Source organism: Notamacropus eugenii, chromosome 5, assembly GCF_028372415.1.
Source record: "Notamacropus eugenii isolate mMacEug1 chromosome 5, mMacEug1.pri_v2, whole genome shotgun sequence".
Lineage (NCBI taxonomy): Eukaryota > Metazoa > Chordata > Mammalia > Diprotodontia > Macropodidae > Notamacropus > Notamacropus eugenii.
The window spans coordinates 247,596,375-247,610,272 of NC_092876.1; the positions used below are offsets into that span (position 1 = coordinate 247,596,375).

A 13,898-nucleotide genomic window follows, 5' to 3' on the forward strand; every position below is an offset into this window, starting at 1 on the left:
AGTGATAAGATAAAATGTGAAATATATCTGCTATCTAAAAAATAAGTAATTGTAGTAAATCTGCAAACAAAAACTAGAAAGATATATATATTTTAGTGAGCAGGTGATAAAATGAATAGGCAAAGTGCAAGGATTGTCACAGCTGAAATATGCAATGGGAGACAGTACAGAGATGTTCTTCTACTGAAAAAAATGCATGGGAAGTTTCAAAGCAGTTAGCGCAGAACAGCAGTGAGGGGAAAAGCTCAGTCCTAAAAAAAGAAAAAGGTATTTTACTTCTATTTGAGGTAGGATTGTATTCAAATGAAGCTAATAAACTGTTAGAAAATTAAATGTCATCTGTAGAGTACTAGGTATATTAATGTACCCTATTGTGATTAAAAAAATAAAAGCAATCAATGTTTAAATTTCTCTCTTTTCAAAATATTTCTCCTTCATTAATCAATTCTACATATAACTAGTTTTGGAAGTTGGGAACTCTTAGAATCATCTTTGTAATGCTGAAGTTGACTGCTCTCCTGAACACATAAATAAGTTATAGATACTTTCTAGCAAAATTATTCTGTCTAATCTCAGATAAGCACCAACAAAACAGAAACATTCAGAATTTTATTTGACCACATAAGCACTACAGCATTCTGTGGCCAAAACTCCTAAATGTGTGTTAGAACTGTGTTTTTAAACAACGTGAACACAAACGAGAAAGAGAATCTTGCATAATGCTTCACAGTTTAAATTTCTCTAAAATATAATTAAATGTTTGGTAACTGGATGTTGAAAATTATCTTCCTGAAAAGATAATTTATGACAAATTGTACTTATATTCAATGTCTCTCACACTGTATTCCTATTGCATATAAAAGTAGGTGTAGTCTTCGCAAGGTTTTTTCTCTGTACTGCATGTGAGGAAATGTACTATTTAACTTTTCTTCTCTTCACTGATTTCTATGGCTGTGTTGTGGATTACAGAGATAGAAGTCATGAAACATGAAACTGATCTGAAAGCGGGCAAGCGGGCAGAGGGAAGGTGAAAAGCTTTGCAAACCTTCCAAACTTGTCCTTGCTGGGGAAGCATTGTAATAAAAAGAGAGAAAATTACATATAAACAAAGATTGTCAAACTACGACATGCGTTACGTTTCAGTAGAGAACTAATGCAGTGCAGATCATGGATAGTAAAAACAACTGTAAGGTTATAGTATGGTACAATTACCAACATTTTAGGATACATATATATTACTAGTGCTATATATTTCATGTAAATAAACACTGGGAATTTTCTCAGAAAGTATACCAGTTTATTATAAAGCCTCTGTAAACCAATAAAATGATAGTTTTTGTAAAGGGGAAATTAACATACTACATGCAACTATGAAAATAGGAAACTGTCAGTGAAATTTTACATACCTTAAAAAGAACGGTAGCCAAAAACAAAAAAAAAACAAAAAAACAAAAGTTATGGTATTTCTTAAACTCCCATCAAACTGAAGAGATTCTATTCAAGCATCACCTAATTTTCCTTTCAAAACCAATTCCAAAAGCATAAAATTAAATGTAAACATTTTTATTTTCTCTGGGATGCAAGTCAAAATTACTGTGATTAACTAGTATAGTCATATGAAACAAAGTTCCAAGAAATCTCTAACTTGGACATTTCTAGCAATGCTAACATGAGATTACGAAGTTTCCCGTTATTTTATCTTAATTATTAAAAAACATAGTTATTTTCATTTAAGATATTCTGGTATGTCTTTAAAAACTTAAAATATTTTATCTAGATCATACACCTGCTGCCACAGATACCTACTTACTCTCAAAAAAAATATGTAAATATATAGTAATCTAAGAATGTTTAGAATGCCATCATGGAAAAATCACTATAAATTCAATTCAACAAATATTTACTGAATGCCCACTACGTACCCAAATGTCTAGGTACTGCTACACACAAAGGATATAAGGACAAAACAACATAAGTCTCTTCTCCTTAAGAAGCTTACTTCTCAACTGCTATGGTTCAATAATTCTCATTTGTATGTTTTAAGGTTCACAGTGTACTTTTTTCCATAATAACTGAAATAGTTAAGACAAGTATCAGCATCCTTATTTTATAGACATAGAAACCAAGGCTCTAAGAGACTTAGTAATTTAGTAAGCTAGTAGGCAACTGAGGAGCTATCTGAACCTAAGATTGTGAAGTGCAGCACTCTTTCTACTGTCATATGGCTCCATATATGAACAATCTGAACACCAATGATAACTGATGTTCATAATGACAACTTTGAGATAAAGATTTTGAAAAGCCTTTCCAAAAGCTAAAAAGTATATTTAATGTAGTAACATTAAATGTACTATAATATTTTTTTTAATGAGTGACTCATGCCATGGTACAATGGTACAGTGCAGAGACTGCTCCATTTGGAATCAGAAGACAATATTTTTTAAGAAACTACTTAGTGCCAAGCACTAAAAATAAAAAGACATAAATGGAATTTATATTCTATTGGGATGAAGTAACAAGTAAACGGGTGAATAATGATATCCTATATGGCCATCTCAAATACGTGGTAATATTTAATCTTTCCCAAGTCTATTTCCACACTCCCAACCTCTCAACCTCTTCCAAACTCCCTATTTATTGTGCACCCAGTCACCCAACCTTAACATCAACTCAACTCCTCACTCATCTCACATGTCCAATATGTTGCCAGGTTTTATTTCTACCTTCCCAACATCTGTATACAATCTTCATTCATAAAGCCACCACATACCAGGCCCTCTTGTCTGGACTATTTCAGCAGTCTTCTAACTGGTCTCTTGGACTCTTCCACTCCAATCATCCATTCAAAATGCCAAAGTGATTTTCTGCAAGCAAAGGTCTGTCCATGCCTCCTCCCTAATTAACTCTAATGTCTTCTTGTTACTTTCAAAATCAAATATAAAGCCTTCTGTCTGGCATTCTAAGCACCTGACCACACTTTCTACCTTTCCAGTTCACTTACATTTTCCTTCCTTCCACATGCCCTACAATCTGGATTCTGATGGCTCAGAAGAAGAAAGTGAGGCTGGTGACCTTGTACAGCCCTCCCTCACTCAAATCAAAGTCAGCTGCAAGTCAGGTCATCATCTTGATGTCATGGTCCTCTTCTAGAATGAAGGACAAACACAACAATCTAACTACAATTACCTATTTGCTATTCACTGATACAATTAACATCAACTCTCCTTGCCTTTACAATGCTGCCCCCTTGCTTGGATTGCTCTCTGGCTACCTTCAAAACTCAGTTCAAATTTTGCTGGAAGCCTCTTTTAGTCAGTATATTCCCCACCTCATCCAATCTTAGCTGCTGGTGTCTTTCCTCTTGAAATTATTTTCCATTTACCCTGTGTATATATCTAGTTATTTACATGTTGTCTCCCTCATTAGAATGTGAGGTCCTTAAAGGGGCAGAGCCTATTTTTGCCTTTATTTGCATCCCCAGCACTTAGTAATAACCATTTAGCAAACGTTTTAATGACAAAATACATGTACCCACTAATATGAGCCGTAAAGGCCTCTTTCCTATGGGCTCTGAGAGGAAAAGCTGAGCAAGGAGAATATTCTAGGCATGGGGGGCTGGGTATGTTAGCAAGTGCAAATGTAAAGAGAAGGGACTTGCTGAGTACAAGTAGCCCAGTTTAGCTAGTGTTTACACTGAAGAAGAGGGCGTAATGTGTAATTAACCTGGAATGACAGGCTGGAGAGAATTTGTGAAGGATTTTAAACACCAGGAGTTTGTATTTTATCATAGATTCAACAAGGAGCCACTGAAGCTTCTTTGAGTAGGAAAATGAAAATATTTGATAAGCCAGAAATCACCACTCCCCATAATAACACATAAGAGCTTAACAGAAAAGAGTATAAGCAACTATATTTTGTTGTCATTTTGTTGTTCTGCCTTGTTCGAATCCAACTCTTCATAACCCTATTTGGTGTTTTCTTGGCAGAGTGGTTGGCCATTTCCTTTTAAAGCTCATTTTACAGATGAGGAAACTGAGGCAAATACAGTTAAGTGACTTGCCCAGGGTCACACTGCTATTAAGTGTCTACTAAGGCCAAGTCTGAACTCAGAAAGATGAGTCGCCCGAATTCCAGGTCTGGCACTCTGTTCACTGAGCCCTGTCTTAAGCAGTTGTATAAAGATAGACAGTGATGAACTTGCCTCACACTGAACAGACTAGACAAGACGATATTTTAACATCAACATAAGAACTTGCTTAAAGTCAGTGGAGTTTCATTTTCTTAACACTTTATAAGCCTGGTATAGCTAAACATAATAGATTACAAAACCTCTTTAAAATTGTTTTTATTCTGAATTTAAACAACTAGAGTATTTCCATATACAAATGAAAATTATATACAAAACCATAAATTTCCATTTCATGCCACTTTTCTCCATTAGAATGTTAACATTCTATGTTACAACCACATAGTTCCAATTGCTAAAATAAATTTATTTTTCTAGGTTTCTCTGGATTTTTGTGTTTGAATTTAAGGTTCCTACTCAACTGTAGTCCTTCTCATCAGAACGCTTGAAATTCTCTAGTCCATTAAAGTTCCATTTTTATCCCTATAGGATTATTCTCAGCTTTGCAGGATCAAATATTCTTGATTATAAGTCTGTAACTCTCTTTTCATCTAAGGCAGCTAGGAAGATTTGAGTTTGGATCTCACTTCCAAGCTGTGTGACCCTGAGTAAGTCACAATCTCTGACAGCCTCAATTTCTACAACTGTAAAAATGAGGATGACAATAGCAACCCACCTCAGAATACTGTTGTGAGGATCAAATGAGATAATATCTATAAAGCACTTAGCATAGTGCTTGTAAATTAGTAGGTCTGTCTTTGGTTCCTTGATACATAAACACCTTTTTTCTGGATGTTTTTATTTGAAGTTGAAGATTTATATTTTAGCTACTACATTCCTTTAACTTCTGGGGGTTTCTTTCCATCTTTACTTTGCCCTGCCGTTGTATGAGATCATGTCAATCTTCATTTCATTTATGATTTCTTCAAATATCTGTGTGCAGACTTTTTTTGTTTTTAAATTATGGTTTCAAGGAGTCCAATGATTACAAAATTCTGTTTTCATCTTTTGATTTTGTTCTAATATTTCTTGTTCTCTCATGGAATAAATGATTTCCATTTGGTCTACTACTGGGGTCCACTACTGGGGTCGAGTTTTCCACATTCTCTATTCTCCTTACAATTCTTTCCTAAAGAACTTCTATTTCATTTTCTGACTCTTGCTTTATTTCCTCTATTTCCCTTTCCTTTTCTCTCCCTTTCAGTTACTGCTTGCAGGTGTTATAGGGTTACTTTCTCTTGCTAGCCTGGATCCTGGGACATCTCTTCAGCAATTTTTTATAATAGTCAATGTCTTTTGAGGTACTCTTCTCTCTGGCTTTAGTTCCAGAATTGGAGCTTTGTTCCAGGACTAGGCTCCTTGATGGGCTTTTAAGTAAGATGATGGAACAGACCTGCTTGGCCTTACTTATCCCAAGTTCCTGCACTGACCTCCATCTCCTGGGATTTGACCAGCCTCTTTACCTCTCTCCCCAATCTTTGAGATTCAGTAATGGATCTTCAGGGTTGGTCCTCAAATGCCTCTCAGGACAGAATGTCAGGGTTCAAAGAACTCCTGTGCCTGAACTACCCTGTTCTTTGCATTACTGTGTAACACTGGACATTACCACTTTTGAGCAAGATCCCTGCTGTGGGTCTCCAACCACTCTAGTCTCAAAGGGTGGGGGAACAGTGTCTTTTCCTCCAAGTTGCACATTGTTTGCCTTTACTGATGCTGGCAGTCTCCTTTCCAAACATTGTCCACAGGCTTCTGGTTTGCTTTTTAAGTCTGGGGTAGAAGTCACTTGCTATAGTTTCTTATTGAATTTCTCGATCATTATTTGGTCTGGTGTGAATTTCAGGTTTCTCTTGGAGTAGGTATATGGAAACAGAAAAGTCTATTTCTATTTAGTCAACCATCTTAAAGAGAAATACTTAGAAAGCCTCTCAAGATGACTATCCATGCATGATACAAATATCGGTGTATACTGATATATAACCAAAAGCAGTGCTTCTGAAAATGATAACTTTAACTTACTCAAAAAGTTAAGTACACTATCCTCAAGTATTATGTACTATGTTCTAAGCACTCCTATACAATCCATCTTCCACGAAATTTTCCTTGGTCAATGGTTATACCACTTTCCTAGGCAAACAAACTTTAAATGCCTTCAGAGATGCTATGAATAATATTTTAATACAGAGCCTAAAATTAGGCCAAAAAGACAGTCATTTCTGATCAGCAATCAAGCCCTGTTCATTAAAACTGCTCTTGTTGATCCATTTGTCCTTTTACTTTGCTGACCTTGAGTTTAATATGTCATTTGAATCCATTACGCCCTACTGGCTTCCTAGTCTCTCCCAGATAGTGACTTCTCAACCTAAATTTTTAGTTTTTTCTTGTCCTCTACAAACATGAAGTACTGACTCGCAAGGCAGGTTGCTTACACGTATGAAATGATAATCAAGAAGTTTAAATAGAAACTATCATTATTGTCCCTATAGAATTATGCTGTTCAGTTAAATAATGTTTATTTGGAAACAAAATGCCTAAACGTTTGTTTGTTGCTGTTTTGTCTAAGCCAATAAGGGCTTCTAACTAGTAAGAGCCTGGAAACATTGAGGATTTTTTTCCCTATGAATCTGAAAAATATTCAAAAGAAACAAGTTCATCTTCACTGTACCAATAAACTGTACCTGCTTCAGTTTCACTGAGGTACACAAAAAAAGAGCACTAAATTAGAAAGAGTTCTAAAGTCCTAGAGTCCTTGACTCTTCTACTAATTAGCCCTGTGACCATGAGCAAATCATTTCACTTCTTATTAAATGAACTTCCATTTCCTCCAAAAAATGAGGAGATTTAATCTTGAGGGTTTTTCCCAGATCTAACTTTGCAAGGACAGAATTAGAGTGGTTCCATCTGACCCCAGAGAAGTAATCTGAGAACCAGTTTCTCATTTGTAAAATAGGGATAATACTTCCACTATCACTAGCACAGAGAAATGTATATCTCTTTGCAATCCTTGAAGAAGTGCAAAAATGAGTTTAGCTGCTTATATCTACGACATTTATCAGATCCCCTCCCCTGCTAGGCCCAAGACTTAAATAAATAATAATTTGCACTTATATAGCCACTTAAAGATTTTGCAAAGTGATTTACAAATGTGACCACTTAATTTTAAAGATAAGTAAACTGAGTATCCAAGTAACTTGCCCAGAGTCATCCCAGAAGAGTCCAAGATGGGATTTGTCTCAGGTCTTCTATACTCTAAATACAATACTATTCATTATGCTATGCTGTGTGTACCTTTCTGGGATCAATCTCTTGAGGCCTAATACTTCATAGAATAGAATGTTAGAGCTGGAAGGTCCTTCTATCATTTTATAGACAGATAGGGCCTTCTATCATTTTATCAGACCCTTTCATTTTACAGAGAATAAAATGATTGAGAATCAGAAAAATTATATGATCCACCCAAGGTCACACAGCAGCAAAGTCGAGCCTTCAGAAGTCAGGTTTCAAGTACCAGTCCAATGTTTATTTATTCACTGTCAATGCATGGATTAAGTATACTTTCATTTCAAGCCATTTTCTTTTCCTTGTAAGTTATTTTTTAAAAGCCCTATCACACTAAAAAGGAACATACATTTTTGATCAGGAGGATGCACAATTTTAATAAGAAAAAAATAAGAAAATATTTTAAATTTTTAAATAACCTTTCAAATGATTTTTTTAAGTTAGCACTTATGCTTCTGAAGTTATTAAAGTTTAAAACAGTACTAAGACTTTTGGGACATTCTGTATTTACTACCCACTTCTGCCAAAAAATAAAATCTTGTTAAGTCTTGTGACATTCTTTTCAGAAAGAGATAAAAAGTATTTAGCATCACTCCTAGGATACATAGCATTATAACAGAGTTATTATAACAGAGTACAGATTTAAACGTTACTCTGAGGTTTGAAGTACAGGAAGATTAAAAGGAACCAACAAATAATCAAAAGAAAAATTCGATTTAAAGGGAAAGAGTACTTCTCCTCTATGGGATTACAGATTTATGGGATTATAATTATGGTCAAGGTTTGGTATAAAAAATTATTATGTCATTAGCCCAATTTAACAAAGACTGTGATATAAGTAATAACTAACAGTTACTAACAGCTTTTTAAGGTTTACAAAGCAATGACTGTCTCATTTGACCCTCACAATAATCATGGGAGACGTAGGTAGTAGAGTTATATTAGCTCCATTTAATAGATGAAGAAATTGAGGCTCAGAGAAGTTGTATCTTACCCATGATCATCCATCTAATAAATGTAATAAATGAGATTCAAACCCAGGTGTCTTCCAAATACAATATTCTCTTTCTACAATATTTAGATACTTTTTATGGGAATGAGCTAATTGAAATTTGAAGGAGTGACCTCCAACCACACAGGTAAAAATAAGGCCAGTTTGGCCATAAAACATACCTGGGTTAAAATGTTAGAGGAAAGAAGAGACTTTGCTAAGGGCAAAATTTTAGGAGAGTCATTCGTTTGTCCAAAAGATTTTTATTGGATACTTACTAATATATGTGCATTCTATAAAAACATTATTAGGGACTCTTACAGAGTCCCATTTTTAGCAATTAAGTACGCTATTCTGCTGAATATATACACAAATTTATATTTGATCCAAAGGACAATGTAAAGTAAATGGAGGCCAAAAGTAACCAAAATGACAAAATTGTGCATCGAAAAGAGTTGTTACGAGATCAATCCTCCGTCACTGCAGTTTAATCTTTACTTTGTACTACTGAATTGTTTGAAATTGGAAGTACCACAAGAAGTTGCTAATATATGTAGACAGATTGTAACATTTAGAGTAAATTGTGAAATTTGAAATATTCACATTTTTATTCTGTAAAACCTCATTACAAAGGCTATCTGATGTAATTCTAACTCTTGGTGATAACTGTTTTAAATATATTATGATGTAAGAGAGGCAGTATGGAACAGTGGAGAGAGGAAGTCAGCCCAGAAAAACCCAAGTCCCAGTCTATTATGTGACCAGTACTGGGAATGTGACTCTAAATAAGTCATTTATCCTCTCCATTCCCACAGGCAAAAAATTCTTTCACATTAATTTGCAGAGTAATTGACAAAAGGCTTTGATAAATAAAGTTTCCAAATGGAAGTTTCCTACACCAAGAAAATCACAGGCAATACACACTCCCTAAAAAGAAATCCAACTTACTAATTAAGCTACAATAAAAAAGAAAGTCCATCTGAATTACACAATTTTTTAAAATAAATGTAACTTTCTTGCAATCACATGCACAGTAACTTTTTTAAAATATCCACAAACCAACTCACTAACACAAAAAAGGAAAGTTTATCTGAACTAGTTTTTTTTTAAAGATACCTTTCTTGCAATTTTATGCAGAATAATTTTTTTAAAAACCTATAAAATGTTGCTGAGGACAGGCATACCTCAACCTACTTATTAAGAATTTTATAGCAGTTTACAGTTTACAAAGAGATTTACAAATATTATCTCACTTTACCCTTACAACAACCCTGGGAAGCAATCATTATTCCCATTTTATAGATGAGGAAATTGACGTACAGTTTAAGTGAATTGTCCAGAGTCATACAGTTAAGCTTGGATGCCAAATGTGAACTTGAGTCTTCTTGACCCTCACCGTGATATCTTCACTTTGAAAAGCACTTAATATAGGTTAATTTATTTGATTCTCACAGCTACCCTAGGAGGTAGGTGCTATTATTATCATCTTTTAGCAGATGAGGAAATCAAGCTGAAACAGTGATATTATATACTGCTTAAAAGCTTAAAAAGAGTTTTATAAATATTATTCCTGTGAAGTAGGTATTCCAAGTTATTAACTCCATTTCATGGATGAGGAAATTGAAGTTCAAGTGACTTGACCCTCCTAACATAGCTATTATATGCCAAATGTAGAATGCGAACCCAGGTCTTCCTAATTCCAAGTTCAGCACTACTAGGGCATAGCAAATGAGTATATTAGTAAAAAATTAGCATATCAATTCCAGGTACTTTAAAACAGTTTACTATTTTCGAAATTTTAAATATTGTTCTTTGAAGGAGTCATGGAAATATGGACACACTTTGACCCAGAAATTCTGCTACTAGACATCTACCCCAAGGTGGCTGATGACAAAAATAAAGGCCTCATTTACACCAGAATATTTATTTTGTACTTTCGTACTTTTTTATGCTGGCAAAGAACTAGAAATAAAGTAAATGTCTATTGACTGGGGATGACTAAACAAATTGTGGCACATCATTGTAATGAAATATTATTCAATATGAACTAAAGCCATATGAAGCAGGACCTGGAAAACAATATACACAAAGGTTACTTTCAATATAAATGGAAAGAACAAAAATCACTTAAATTGAAAGCTGTGAAATTATAACAATTAAGGTGAGTCTCAAAAAAAGATATGAAAAAACTCTTTGCAGAACAGGCTTTTTTGATATTTTGATTATTTGGGTTTTTTTCCTCCTCTTAATTCTTCATTAGAAATAAGGAATGCCTTCATGGGGAGCAGGGATATGGTGGGAAATGGAGGTAATTTCAAAACAAAAGATACCAACTTAAAATATTTTTAAAATAAATACCTCCCCTTACATTATTTATCTGCCTAACAAATCTTTATCATAAATCAGAGTAAGTTAAAAATAAACCAAAAATTCCTATATATTATTGGCATGGTTACTTAATAAAACTTGGTATCATCTTTGATATACAATCTTACAGTATATTTCTACTAAATATTTTCATAATTTGACTTAAAATACAAAAATATGAAATAGTACATTTCAAAATTAAGGACAAAATATATTCCAGGTAGGTGGCAATTTTATACATAACTTAGTAACTGAAGTCCCTACACTTAAATTCTATCCTGGTGACTCATTATGATGCTAAGATGACTTTGGGTTCCTTAAGTTTATTACACTGCAGCCCAAACTCAGGTAAATGCTGCATTCAACTGGATAAGCTTTAAGTTTGGATCTTAGCTGAAGGACTAGTTGATTATGTTTGGAATTAGGGATCAAATGACTGAATGTTTTGGTCAACAATTTTCAAAATTTTTCATTAAATATATCACAGCTATGGTTTTCATCTATAGAGTGAGCATACAAATCCTCAGAATCACAGACCCTCATATATATTGAAATAAATTCTAGAATTAGGAAAATTAGTAATAGTTATTAGAAAACCTGTATTTTCTGTTTTCCTTAAACAGAATCTGTATTTTCTACAGGTTCAAAATAACAATTTTGCTTTATATCCATTTCTTCTCTAAAGTTTCCTTTTTTTGTTTTTGCCAGTAAAGACATTATGCTCATTTTCTTTGGTACTGCTTGGTGCTATTTATAGACACAATCTTTAAAAATTTTGCAGGTTTTTAAAGCACAACTATACTCAGAAAAATTACACTAAAAGTAAAAAAAGGAAACATTTATTAGTTTAAAATGAATAAATTTTCAAGAACTGAATAAATTTATACATATTTTTAAATCCTCTTGCTAGTTCTCATTTTATGAAATCCTCATGACTAAACAGAAGGTTCTACTATTAATACTTGCTCTTGTCCATTGAAATATGATAAATAGGCTCTCTATCCAAGACACTTCACAAATTACTAAGAAAAAAATCAGTAGCAAATGGAAAAAACTATTCCCACAAAAAAAAAATGGATACTTCTTTGGATTTACACATCTAAAAAGCTCTAATTCACTTTTCTTCCTGATAGCAGAGAGAATTCTGTAAAACAGAAATTTCACTCGTTGGTCTTAATTATATGGGCTGAAAATCATTACAACGTTTCTTTGAGGGACCTAGACTTGACAGACTTGACTCTCAGAGTCAGTGACTTTAGCAATTGATTTAATCTCTCTATGCCTCAGCTTCTGCTTGGATTTGAAGTAGTCTATAGTTCCTTCCATTCTGAAACCTATGGTCCTTTAAACAGCAGGGCACTGGAAACCAATTTTGAAAACAAAGTTCAAATATAACCCAGATTTACTCTTAGAGAGAAAAGTGTTTTTATACTTTTTTTCTCTCCCCCTCTCTTTTCTCTTCCTTCTCTCTGTCTCCCCCTCTCTCTCTCTTTCTCTCTCCCCCCCTCTCTCTCTTTCTCTCTCCTCAGAACTGGTGGTTAACCCTCTGTGGCAGAAAGTGGGGTGGGATTTATTTGTTTGCAGTTGTTTTCCAGGCTAGATTGTAAGCACCTGAGGGTTCAATACCCTTTGAGCCCTGATGGTCCAAAGCTGTGCTGAATCATATGCGTTTCATGGCTGCTGACTCTGAGCCCAGGAGCCAAGTCTAAGTTATGTATACTTTAGTTTTGCGATTTTAGTTTGCAATTTTGCTTATGAGAAGGATCTTGTGATTACCTGGTAAAGACTCTGAGTGGCTGTATGTTCAGACCACTGACTGCTCAGACTCTCTCTATCCAGGGATGCATGTAAATTGTATGCCAATATTGCTTTGATTCAGGCAGGAAGAGCCCTATCTGTTGGTCTTTATCTCTGTGCTTATGTTTTTCTATATGCTGAATGTAATTAAAGTGATTGTTGATCCTTCAAAAGTTGCCTTTCCTTTTATAAATGCAGATTTAAGAACCTGTGATAGTAGGCCCCTCTGTGTATGCTGGGGTGCTTACTGATACACTCTCCTTTAATCTCTGTTACTGGGGAGACTGAGGCTAATAGATCACTTGAATTTGGAAATTCTGACCTGTAGTGGACTAAGTTAATTGGGTGTCTACTATGTGTAACTGGCACCAATATGGTGAGCCCTGCAGAGTAGTGTAGCTGGCCACCAAACTACTTAAGAAGGCACAATCCATCACAGGTCAGAAATAGAGCAAATAAAAGCTCTCACTCCCTACCCATGAATAGTAGATTGGGCTCTAGTGGCTGCCGTGCTTCCAGTCCTGGTGAGATAGGGACACCTAGTCTCTAAAACAAAGGGGAAATAAAGAAAAAGCAAAAATCTCAAGTATTTTAAAAGAAAAAGGTAGGCATATTGACATATATATGTTACACATCAATAATACTGAGTTCAGAATGTTTAGCCATCCTTAGCCCTACTAGCACAAATAATGGCCATTGTAGAAAAGGATTTTCACTTGTCCCTAAAAATAACCACTGCCATTAATATATAGGAATTTCTGGTTAATTTTTAATTTGGCGCTGGTTCTGTTAAGCAGATAAATAAGGTAAGGGGGAGGTGTTTATTTTAAAAATATTTTAAGTTTGTATCTTTTGTTTTGAAATTACCTCCATTTTCCACCATATCCCTGCTCCCCAGGAGGCATTCCTTATTTCTAATAAAGAACTAAAAAGAAAAATTGGCTGGAATTGTATTTACTGTGATTGCTTATCAAAGTTGCTAGCAAAAGAAAGGGGTGGGAGAGAAGGGGAACAACACATTTTAATTAGATCCAAATAATGCAAATACTGTACAAAATAAATTATCTGTCAGTCGGTCCAAGCACCTTCAACATTATAAACTCATTTTTTTTACATCCTTGTGAGAATTTTTTTGGGACAACCTAAAGTATAGAAAGTGGCTTCCTATTATTTGATTTTTAAAAGGTTCACAAAAAAAGCCAATTTAAGCATATTAACTTCTCAAATAAAACCACATTTCCTCATTAACTGCCTCTGTGCTAATCATTAGTTCATAATTAACTCAATCAGAATACCAACCTAACCATAATTTTAAACGAAATTATATATGCTCATTGTGAC

At 34.4% G+C, this 13,898-nt stretch overlaps 1 protein-coding gene across 2 annotated transcripts in view; it reads right to left on the reverse strand.

Annotated features, from left to right (window-relative positions):
- The window catches only part of NCKAP1 (NCK associated protein 1), a 117,269-nt gene that overhangs the window by 94,666 nt on the left and 8,705 nt on the right, over positions 1–13,898 (reverse strand). The gene's annotated exons all lie outside the window — the stretch shown is intronic.